The following is an 11,913-nucleotide window of genomic DNA, read 5'->3' as shown; positions in this document are numbered from 1 at the left end:
TGTGTGTGTGTGTGTGTGTGTGTGTGTGTGTGTGTGTGTGTGTGTGTGTGTGTGTGTGTGTGTGTGTGTGTGTAGAGCTATTGTGTGCTCAGTGAGTATGTGAGCATGTGTGGCGGATATATGGAGGAAGCTGTGTTTGGCCTCAGATTAAAATGCAGGACGAGGGTCCCGCTCCAGGAAAGGAGACCAGCAGATCGCAGACATAGGGACTTTTGTCCCATTAGGGAAACACATGACACCATCTAAAATAATAAAGTACACATATGGTACTTAGACTATAGTGACAAACTACAATACAAACATTTATTAAATATGGAGTAAAGAGGTTAAGATGCACACTAATTTCATGGTCTTCTTAAGAGCAAAACATGATATAGTGATTTTCATCGTTAAAAGTAAACTGTCATATATAAAAACAGTTTGAATATATATCAATGAATGTTGCTTACCACTAAATGTGAGGCCTTATCATCAGGCAATTATGGAAATGAATAATGTCAGACTATTTTACAGTTATAAACAAACAAAGATGATCCAAATGCAAGCCACGGCGTACAAGGAAAACCTACGACCACAAATATATGAAGTCTCATCTGACATGCCACCAGCATTAACAAACCAGAAACACAGTAAAAGTCAGTTTACCAACAATTATGCTACAAAACCATACATCTCAGTTTTTTAAAGATTTATGGCATGACAACAAATGGGTCCATCCCATTGTGTCTATATATCAGTGTCCCTCAGAAGCTGGGTGCTCCAGTTAAAGCTCCCAGAATGAGGACACACCACAAAGGACATCACACGTGCACACACACACAACCAAAACACACGCACCACACTAAATGTTTCAGGTAAAATCTGAAGAGTAAGAGTCATGTTGAATCCAATGTTCATCATCACACTTTCCCTATGGAGATACGGCAGTTCTTCTAACACTTAAGCTATTTCTTAAGTATTCTTTTCCGAGTTACAGTAGAACTGCACTCACTAAATTGTTAGAAATTATATAAACACACCTACAAACGCCATGTTAACCATCTTCTTAAATACACACAGGTGAAAGTATTACTATTTCTCTACCCAGCATCCACTAGGAAGCTTAAATCCAAACTGGTAGCCACAGTTCCACAGTCTGACAATGCTCCGTATCACAAAAGTGGGCAAAGGTGCCATTAGAGTCGTGCTAAATTTAGACTCTGGACCGAGTAATTGGAGGTCAGACTGGGTTTGTTGGAATCCACCTCTGTAATTCTGATTAAATAAAAAGCTGTTAAGAAAGGACTCCAACTCTGCACTGTCATCAGAGCCTGTTGGGAGAACTATTTACAGTAAATTAAACCAGAAACTGAGGCCAGTTTACATCGCCACACAAAGACAATGACAGCTCACCTCAGAGAGACCATTCCCACGATTAGCCTTTCCTGGTATCCCAGTATCCTGTCACAGGTTAGATCCATGTCCAGGCATGCGAAAAGTTTCACACTACATGTATAGTCTTAAAAATGCCTCAAAGAGGAAGGTGCAGGGCTCGTGTCAAAGCGGCCCGGTCCGTGGTCCACCCCTCTATGAGGTCAGTTCAGATAAAGAGAGACACTGAGAGGAAAGAGGGAGAGAGAGAGAGAGAGAGAGAGACGGGGGAACAGATGGAAGCAAAAACGCAACTGACTGCCCACTGCGAGGGGAGGGGGAGAGAGAGAGAAGAGCTCGCACATCCAAGCAGCCCACTTCCTGACCAATTACTGCAGCAAGACTAGTCTCTATGCCTCTATCAAACCGGGTCTTTGCTTCCTCTCCTCTCTCTCTCTCTCTCTTCTCTCTGCGGTGTGGGATCGCCGCAAGAACTGGAGAGCGTCCAGCGTTACAGGCGACAAGTGACAGAAATCTGGAAACACTGGAAAAAAGCGAGGGCGAGCTGTTGAAACTGTCACTAGAAGGGTCGTAATCAAGAATTGATGTGAGGTAATGGTGATTAGCAGCAGACGGGTGTGGGCGGGCGGGTGAGACAGAAAGCTGATGTAGAAGAGGAGAGGAAAAGAGGGCAGAGCAAGGACAAGATGTCTCATGCTAACCCCAAAAATAACCAAAAGTGGGGCACACTGCATCAGTTTAGACACTCTAGTTCTGCAACTTCCACGATTTCGACTTCCCAGTGTCTGGTTTAATAGACAACCCAAAAATCCACCACTGGTGCAACCTGCTGTAAGCTGGTCTATGAGCACATACTGAAAATACCCAAGCCAGTGGTCATTGTGTGTGTGAGTAATTTGGTCATTGTTCTGCATCCTAACTGAGCAGGACAGAGGAAAGTCCCCTCTCTCAGAGCCAGTGGCTGTTGTTCCTGCCTCCTAGCAAGGCTTCCTGAGATTGATAAAGCAGCTCCTAACTCTGTCAGCCCACACACTTTCTCATTTCCATGTTTTCATGCAAGTTTTTCCAAGGAATAACAAATTGCACGTGGTTACTGTGCAAAAAACATTGAACTTAGTTAAGAAAACAACCTAAATTCACTTCACTATATCACTCAAAAAATAAATAAATGACATAGATCTTCGTTAAGTCATACCTGAGGTGTGCACATACACAATGGGTCTTGCATTGACTTCTGGCATACGTCAATCAACTTGAGGAACTTTTGTAACCCCGCTGTCTGTGACCTGGTGACCAGTGACCATACAAACAGAGCTGATGTGGGTCAGCGACTTGCTGCAATTATCCCAGCCTGGATAAACCCACACACACAGTGCCGAGCCTTTGTAACCAAACACTACACCTTGCACTTTAAAACACACAGGGACAATTACAGACCATATCACCGTGTCGGAGGGAAAACAAGCCGATAGCCCGCTGAGAGCTGGCCCTTCTTATCGTGGCTTTTATTCTGCTTCGAGGGCAAGACGGGTGGAGTTTAGTAGAAGTGTCAGGTAGCTGTCAAACAAAGGAAATTAGAGTAAATTGATTTTTCAACGGTTTCCTGTGATTGTTCTCAAATTTGATCGTATACCATAAGACAAAACTTTTTTGCCGAGGTATTCCTTTAAGTCTTGATTATTCTGAGACTGAGTTACACACAGTAAGATAATGATAACTTGATGAACAGCATATAGGAAGATTGACATGTTGCAGTCTGGACACAACTGTATATGAACACTATTCTAGACCATTTTAAGGTCAGTACTTTTCAATTTTTGCAAGATCTGCTATGAGTTTAGTAAGAATACATGTTTAATAAGTCAAGTGGCATTGGGTCAGTAATAATGACCCTTGACGGCCATGTTTCACTATTCTCTGACTAATCTACGAGTCAATTAAATGAGAAAATAATATGAACCTTGATTGCTAATGATTTTGTTGGTTTCAGTCTTACAAAATCCAACTACAATGTAGTCATACGTTAAATTCAACAGTGTGATTATTAAGAGGAAACCGGTCATTTCCTCATCCCAGATAAGCGGGAGTTTCCTCCCCACAGATAAAGTAAATTTGGAGTAGAATGATGAGATGGAAAAATGAACAAGGTCAATTTATGTTTGTATGAAGCTTCTGTTGATGACACCATGGCATCATTGGAGTGATAACAGACATGTTTTAGCAACAGGATAACATGGGAATTAGAGAGCAAGGAGCAACCCAACTAACAGCAGAAGGAACTCCGCCCCCCCCTTCTTCCCCACCACCGTTTCCTGCCTGTTTTCAGCTACGTGTTTCCCGACTCAAACAGGAAGTGACATCATTAGCCAGGTGAATCACACTCATGTGATTGCTTCGTCATTCCAGCGTCACCAAATATCTCGCTTTTATCGCTTCCACCCAAGGTTTCCGTGTGGCATTAGATTGACAACACAGGAAATGTGCAACTTATTTCAAGTTTATTTATTCTCTTGACGTGATCTTTGCCTTTCTGATGTCATTACGGTTCAACTCATACTGCTAATCGAATACTCATAACACGACTCATTGAAAAAGTGTTCCACTATACCCTTATCAACCGAGGATTAACCGGTGACATTACATCCACAACTCTAAAGCTTCCACCTTCACCTGCTTCACATACATTTTTATATTAGGAAAAAGAAAGAGAGACGAATATATTTGAATTTTTGGGAATGGAAACAAAGTATTTTTCGTTTCAAACACACGTCTCACCCACAATATTGCTCCCACCCGCACCCAACGATCAAATTATGTTGTATATCATGGGAAATAAGAAAGAATTGGGTACTTCCTGTACCGAGCTAACACTTCCTCGGAAAGAAATGGATTCAAACCCTCAATCATTTAGTTGACAGCAAACACGTTGTACCCCATATTGTCACAAAGCGAAACAGAGATTAGAAACAGTGATGTAATTACTAAATCTCAAATTGTAATCTCTTTAAATGCTTGTTCTTGAAATATGTTATCGCATCACTGTTTAATGTTATCAACAAATGCTTACTGCCAAACACAAGAGGCCATAAACAACCTAATTGCGATGATATCTGACTTTTGACAAAGCTGTGTTACGGTGTGTGAAAGCCTCGACATCAGCACCATCTTGAAGGAGTCATCACTACTTCGTGTAGGCAGCTCTGAAACCCAAACACACTTATATTAGAATAATGTTTCTTCGCGTGGTATTTAAAGGGGTAACTGATACCTCCACCACTGCTATGAATATGAAGAGTGTATCTCAGTGAGTGCATGTGGTTGGCATTAAGATTAAAAGCTCTACTACATTATAGTTAGAAACAGAGAAGAGGCCACAACTCAACCGCTGGGCTGCTGTTGGAAGTAGGAGCCAAAACACATTATGGCTCAGACTAAGATAAAGCTAAGTGCTGATGTGTGTGTGTGTGTGTGTGTGTGTGTGTGTGTGTGTGTGTGTGTGTGTGTGTGTGTGTGTGTGTGTGTGTGTGTGTGTGTGTGTGTGTGTGTGTGTGTGTGTGTGTGTGTGTGTGTGTGTGCGCCTGCATGTCTGCTTATGTGGGTTTGAGTGGGATAAAGAGCCAGGAGTGTGTGTTGGCAGGTTCCCTTTGACCTGTGGAGGCTTTATTTTCTCTCATATTCATATTGGACTAATGCTCTCTGCCTTTCCCATGTCAGTGAAAACCCTGGAAGCCGAGCCCTCTCCCGTCTTTAGGGAACCTAAGATGTCACTGCACACAAAAGGAGCCGTGAAAGCCGTCCAACTCAAGCAGGGGCTATTATTTACAGTACCAAAAGAAAATGGCTCTTCTCCCGACAGTAACCCCCACCCTCCGAGCGTCAGACGTCTGTCTCCTTGTAATGCTTCCCCTATTTTGCCCTTTTCCAATCCCTTGCTTTCATTAATCTAACTTTTTTTCCCTTTATAGCTCTACTTTCCTCCAATGGTCTCTCTCTCTCCCTCTCGTTCTAACCCCCACCATAATAAAGTAAATAGTAAGTGGGTTTTGTAACAAGTAAGCCCAAAATTAGGAATAAGCCCCAAACTGTGGCTTTGCCGATCTTCATTGAGCCATTCAAAACAGGCAGAAAAATCCACTCTGATCATATAAGTCCCTCCGAGAGGAGAAACTCCATTTGTTAAAGCTTTACACAACAGCCTCATATTTCTTCTGTCAGGGGAATTCATATTTGCTCACAAAAACATGGTCTTAAAACCTTAACAAAGTAAAGATGTGGACATGATAGAGCACAAATGTGGGTGTAAACGGGCAGATTAGGCTGATTAAAAACTACAAAGGTAATCTCTTCTATCTGAAAGTTTCCATACAGTAACAATGCAGGTGTTGCATGCATTAGATTTGCCTTAGCCAAAAATCTAAAGCAAATGTTGCATTGTCCGGAAAATCTTTGAAGTTTGTTATGAATACATATTATTAATGAATCAAATGTACAAGTACATTTGTGTTGAAAGATGACAATTGATATAATACGTCTTGGCATAGTTAACACAGTTTCTAGGGCTGCTCGATTATGGCAAAAATCATAATCTCGATTATTTGGGTCAATAATTGTAATTGTGATTATTAAATGTCGACTTTGAAAACATCCATTTTTTGGAGAAAAACAATTTGAACAGTATGTTTTTAACAGTTGATTACCCTGAACTTTAAGTATAATTCAACTGAAAAACCCAACAAAAAAAGGAAAAAAGTATTTAAAAAAAAAAAAAAAAAAGTAATAATAATAATAAAAATAATCGTTTTATTTAGATTACGTTGTTTTCGTAATCGTTGTAAGCCATAATCGTAATCGCGATTAAAATACGATTAATTGGGCAGCCCTAACAGTTTCACAGATGAAGCTTTGTTTATTCATGTAGAGATGAAACCTGTGGAGTGAGATTCATTTCAGGTATCAGCATAACAGGTTTTTATATATAGTCGCTTAGCAACGTGCTCCGTGGGCCAGGGTGTCTTTCCAGAATCAGCTGCCTCTCGATTACAGGCTACTGTATACACAGAAGTCCAAGCTGTGGCCCAGCTGACAGGGAGAAGGATGAGGTCACATGTCGCTGTAATAACAGCTGGACAAGGCTAGGAATATGTCTAAAGTACATCTAAATAAACTTGTTAAAACTGCGAAACTGGAAAAAGTTCACAGTGTTTACGTTAAATACAGATGTTAGTGACGGACAGGTCTTAACTCGACCCAGATGTGACGAAGAGGAAGAAGGGCCCCATAAACACTTCAACAGATACCCTGGTGGCACTTTCTACAAAATAGAGATAATGTGCATTCACACAGTATGACCTAACTTGCTGAACAATATGGAGGTAAACAACACTGAGATGTTTGAGCATCATAACTGTTAATCGAGACGCTCTTAAAGAACTATACTAATGTGGGGTTGTTTTTTGCATTTGAAAAGGAAGGGAGGGCACACGGAACATTTGAAGCACAATTAGTGCACAACTGAGCACATGTCAGTGGTTTACAATTAAAGTGGCACCTTTGTTTACTTTCATAACATGTCATCACAGTGTTACAATCGCGGTTCTATTGGCTAGCGCTTCAATACATTGTACGCGATAGTCTAAGGGGCGGTACATCTCTAAGCGGTTGACCAATCACAACAAAGCCGGCCAGCTAACCCAGTGGTTCTCAAATGGGGGTACGCGGACCCCTAGGGGTACGTTGGAGTACTGCAGGGGGNCTCTCTCTCTCGCTCACACACACACACACACACACACACACACACACACACACACACACACACACACACACACACACACACACACACACACACACACACACACACACACACACACACACACACACACACACACACACACACACTACACGACACACAACGACACACACACACACACACACACACACACACACACACACACACACACACACACACACACACACACACACACCCCCCTATGGAGCTTTATCACAAAGGATATAGGATGGGAGAAATAAGGTGGTTTCAAATGAAAAACATCCAAGTCTGCAATATTTTAGCTTAATATACTCAACTACGATGGATATTTACAACAAAAACCTGCAACTAAACATATTTAACTGTACTTAAAACTATAAAGCTTAACAAAGACCTTTCTATATATTATGGATTATACTTGAAATGAGGGCTTCAACTGATGGAATATTTCATTTCCGGATAGTTTTTATTTAATCAATAAATCATTAAGACTTTAAAAATACCCATCAGAAGGTCTCAGAGCTAGGGGAAACTTTGACTTAGATACTGTAGTTGATATTGCCTGACCCACCGCACAAAGCCGAGATATACAGTAGATCATTTACAATTAAATTAAATAGACTAAATAGGCCATATTTGGCAGTTTAGCTTGATATATTACTTAATAATTTATTAAAACTAAATGACTTTGATGAATTAACTGTTAATTCATATTATTTAAATGAACTATCTAATACTTACTTATCCTGTCTTAAATTGTTTTGACATGTTTACAATGATCGTTAAATCACATTTCACATAGTGTGGTCGGCCAGTCATGTAATCCATTGTAAAGCACACAGTGGACCTTAAAAAACAGTTTAAGGAAAAGGGATGGAGCAAGGAAAGAAAGGCTGTTTGAACATGTGTGTATACTTGTGTGATGTGCGCTGATGAGAATGGACGGCCCTGCTCTATATGTGGGCTCGATACACAAGAGCCGAAGAGAGATCTGGATGGAGGAGGGAGGAGGGTTTTTATTTTAAGCATTGCTCCCCTGCGCACTTATCACCAAGATGTGAGTTAGAGACAAGTTTCGGTACCAGTTTACAATAAGACTACCCTTATAAAGGGTTTACGAATAGTTTGTAATTCATTTATTAATTAGGTTGTGAACACTTTATAAATCATTAATAAGCTTTTATAAGATATGAGATAAACAGGGCAACTGTGACCGGTTGCTTGCCAAATAGTGAGCCAATATGTATCTGTACTGCTAGGTAGCCAATATAAGATTTAGCAGTACAGATAAATGTGGGCTCACTATTTGGCAAGATGACTAAGCCTTATATTAGCTACCTAGCTTACTTCGTCTTCTTCATCAGCCAGCATCCTTGGTATCTCTTGTTCACTGAGTTGATTCTCGCTAAGTAGCCAATATAATGCTTAGTCATCTTGCCAAATAGTGAGCCTGTGTTGATGTATGAAAACTATGTTAGAACTGGTTTATAAATGGTTCTTAATGATTAATAAAGTGTTTACAACCTAATTAATAATCTAATTATAGACCCTTTATGAGTCCTTTATAAGGGTAGTCTTATTGTAAAGTGGTACCTGCCGTGTGGCTTACAACACACTGTTACATTTTCAAACTGCATTGTTGAAAGATGGGGATAGAAATTCTAAACTATGTGAAATATGGCTTTGGTGGGTATTTGCAACTGTTTGATAATTCAGAAAAATGCACCTGTGGAGTGCTCAATACAGTGCAACTTCCTAAAGTACAATTAATTCACATCAAACAGGAACACACACACACATTACAAGAACTCCACTCATGCAGACGTAAGGGGCTATTTATACTCCACTTCCTTTTATTTACCCTGCTCATTGTTCAGAGCACATCTGCTGAGGGCCAAGGGCACAATGGCCAGTCCATATAGCTGACCACACACACACACACACACACACACACACACACACACACACACACACACACACACACACACACACACACACACACACACACACACACACACACACACACACACACACACACACACACACAAAAGACTAAAGGCAGCAGCCAGACACAAGCCACCATTCAGAAATATCCACAGCTTTTGTTCTGTGTCAGAGTGACACACTCTAAAAGTTCATACCAGCTGTTACACAGCCCGACATTCTTGCACACACACACTTACAAACACACACAGGAGAGCTCACACCCACCAACAACCACACTTACATGCATTAATTCACACGCGCCTGCACACAAACCTGCCATATGTTAGCTCTATTGGAAGAGTCGGACATTTGGCTGAGTGCTGGAGATGACAGCTCATTACAGCCTGTCTGTTTCACATCAGCTCTAACAACAGGAAGTAGAGTGAGGGGCTTTTATAGAGCCAACGGACAGCTCCAAGCTCTAAGCTCCATGGCCAGGAGGCTGTCAGCTTACAGTGAATTGTCTGAATAGTCGTGCACAACAGAAACATGTCACATATACAACAAGCAACAAATCTGTTAGCTGCATAAATCTTGTAGGATGGACTGATGGACTTCATAGTAAACAAACACACACAGACATGCACTGAACTCAAATTCCCATAACTCGAGAAGTTTGTAGTCGCTTTCAGCCATTTACTCTGAGTTATTTCCTATGAGGACGGGAGCTGCCCAAATGGCCCCTAAGGGGTAAACAGCTCAGATCGTTATCCTCCCAACTACCTCTACCAGCAGGCCACAGGGGCACAGTGGTGGGGCAGACTGGAGGTACAGGAAACCACCATGGTTTCGTTTTCAAACCACTAACCCAACCATTCCACCAAAGGATATCCCTAAATCATTTCCAGGTACACAGTAAGAGGTTGTAAAAGCCTTCAATTTAAGTTAGCGTATACCCTCTTTGAGTGGCATTACTTAAACTTTAAGTGCTTTACTTTAAGCTTTTTCTTAAATGGTTGGGATAAAAAAAAATCTGAAAGTTAGAATAAGTTCAACAAAGCCAAAAAAAGACACAAATAACCCAGTAACTTGCATTATAAGTGAGTATCATCTCAGCAAAATACCTGTTGATACTGACATTTAATAATACCAAAACAAATAACCCACTCGTGAGCTGAAAGGGGATCAACAACAGCAAAAGACGTAAGGTAAAAACAATCTACAGTGCAGTGAACATAACATTTCCTCAGTAAACACACTTTCACACAAACACACCCCGGGGTTCTTCCAATCTCCCCTCGGACCATATTCATGCTGATTGGCGGTTAGAGGATAAACACACATCCTCCTTGTTTTTGAGACGGTGCTGTACTTTGTGGCTGGTATTGCAGGAATACAGGCTGCTCCTGAGTCTACATATTTTCTCCTCTGTACAGGAAACAGTCGTTTGTCAACACTACTAATAAATGATGTTTACTTCCCGTCTCTTGCTTGGGGTTTTGCGGCCCATTTGGCAGCAGCATGACAGATGCTGGAGCTGACATGCGATACATGTTTTTCTAAGTTGAGCAAAATGTAAAAATATGGGTTGGGGTGGAACATTCAAGACAAATTAACGGGTGATAATTACATGAATGGGATTTCTTTCTTAAAAACACAAAAACAACTTTGTCTGGGTATTAATGATGTGTGAAAGACAGACTAAACATTAAACAAGTTTTGACACAGTTTGACAAATTAACTTGACTATAGTTTTAATACAAGCACAATATTCAAACTCAACACCAAATATGTGTTTCCAATTGACTTTATTTTCTGAAACAGGTGTTAAAAGTGCTTGTGAGTGTGGAGAGTGAAAACAACAGCTTAAAAAACGTTCTGAAGCTCATTTAGAAAGTGAATGTCCAACCGCCTCTCCTAATCCTATCTGGGCATCCAAACTGCTACACAGCAGCGTTCAGAGGGGGTCGGACCCCTGCCCCACTCCAGACGGGGGTTTCCCTGCCGAACGCTACACAACAATAAAACAAAGCCATAACACTGGGGCTGGCGGGGGGGGAGGTGGGCGAGCATGCAGGGGTGCAGAGTGGGGTGAGGAGGGAGGGCGGAAAGTGAGAGGAACAGCTGCTGAGTGGGAGAGTTGGATGAGGGGGGAGGACACGGGAGAAAAAGGAAAGCCCGAGGAAGGAGGGGGGGGGGCGTCTTTTCTCTTTCAGTGAAATAAATTACTTTTATGTTTGCGGCCTGTTTAGGCTCTGCTATCGTTAGGGTGGGAACCCCCCTGTGGTCTCTTTAGGCATACACAAATTGACAAGTGCACAAAGAACACAGCTTATAGATATACTGTTCTCCAGACAATATTGGCTCAGTGTGGAGACTTCGGCAAAAATGTCCCCGAAAAAAAATCTTTTTACCACACAGGGCTCTTGGAATTCTAACGTACACACACACACACACACACACACACACACACACACACACACCTTTTTTTGCTTTACAGATTCTCATTTCCCTCCGTCTCTGAGGTATTCTCTTTATTAGATTCAGTGGCCTAACTTGCAGAGTGCTGACAGACTTGCTAAACACAGAGATGGAGATGACAACTAGGAGCTGCTGTTAAATTAAGAGCTAGAAGCTGGCCAGGTGTGTGTGTTAAAACTAAGACATACTTTCCACGTCCGAGGACAGCTGCGCTCATACTACAGATGAGGGTCAGAGTTGGAGTGGCGTTCAAAATAATACACATTTTCCCATTTGAACTCCATTCCAGTTGGTGATTACGTTGTTTGCCAGGAGTTTACGACATTTGGCTGCTTTTATATTCCTTTACAGACAAACCATATAACAAC

The 11,913-nt window shown here is 41.4% G+C and overlaps 1 protein-coding gene across 1 annotated transcript in view; it reads right to left on the bottom strand.

Moving 5' to 3' along the window:
• Positions 1-1,670, bottom strand: part of LOC104947001 (pleckstrin homology domain-containing family G member 1) — a 37,908-nt gene extending 36,238 nt beyond the window's left edge. Inside the window, exon 1 of the mRNA XM_010772926.1 lies at positions 1,393-1,670. The gene's annotated coding sequence lies outside the window, so the exon portion shown is untranslated. The remainder of the gene's footprint in view (positions 1-1,392) is intronic.
• Between the last annotated feature and the right edge of the window lie 10,243 nt (positions 1,671-11,913).

This window comes from Notothenia coriiceps, unplaced genomic scaffold (genome assembly GCF_000735185.1).
Source record: "Notothenia coriiceps isolate Sejong01 unplaced genomic scaffold, NC01 NC01_scaffold00011792, whole genome shotgun sequence".
Lineage (NCBI taxonomy): Eukaryota > Metazoa > Chordata > Actinopteri > Perciformes > Nototheniidae > Notothenia > Notothenia coriiceps.
The sequence above is the reverse complement of the archived record's forward strand: the minus strand, read 5'-3'. Positions and strand labels throughout refer to the sequence as shown.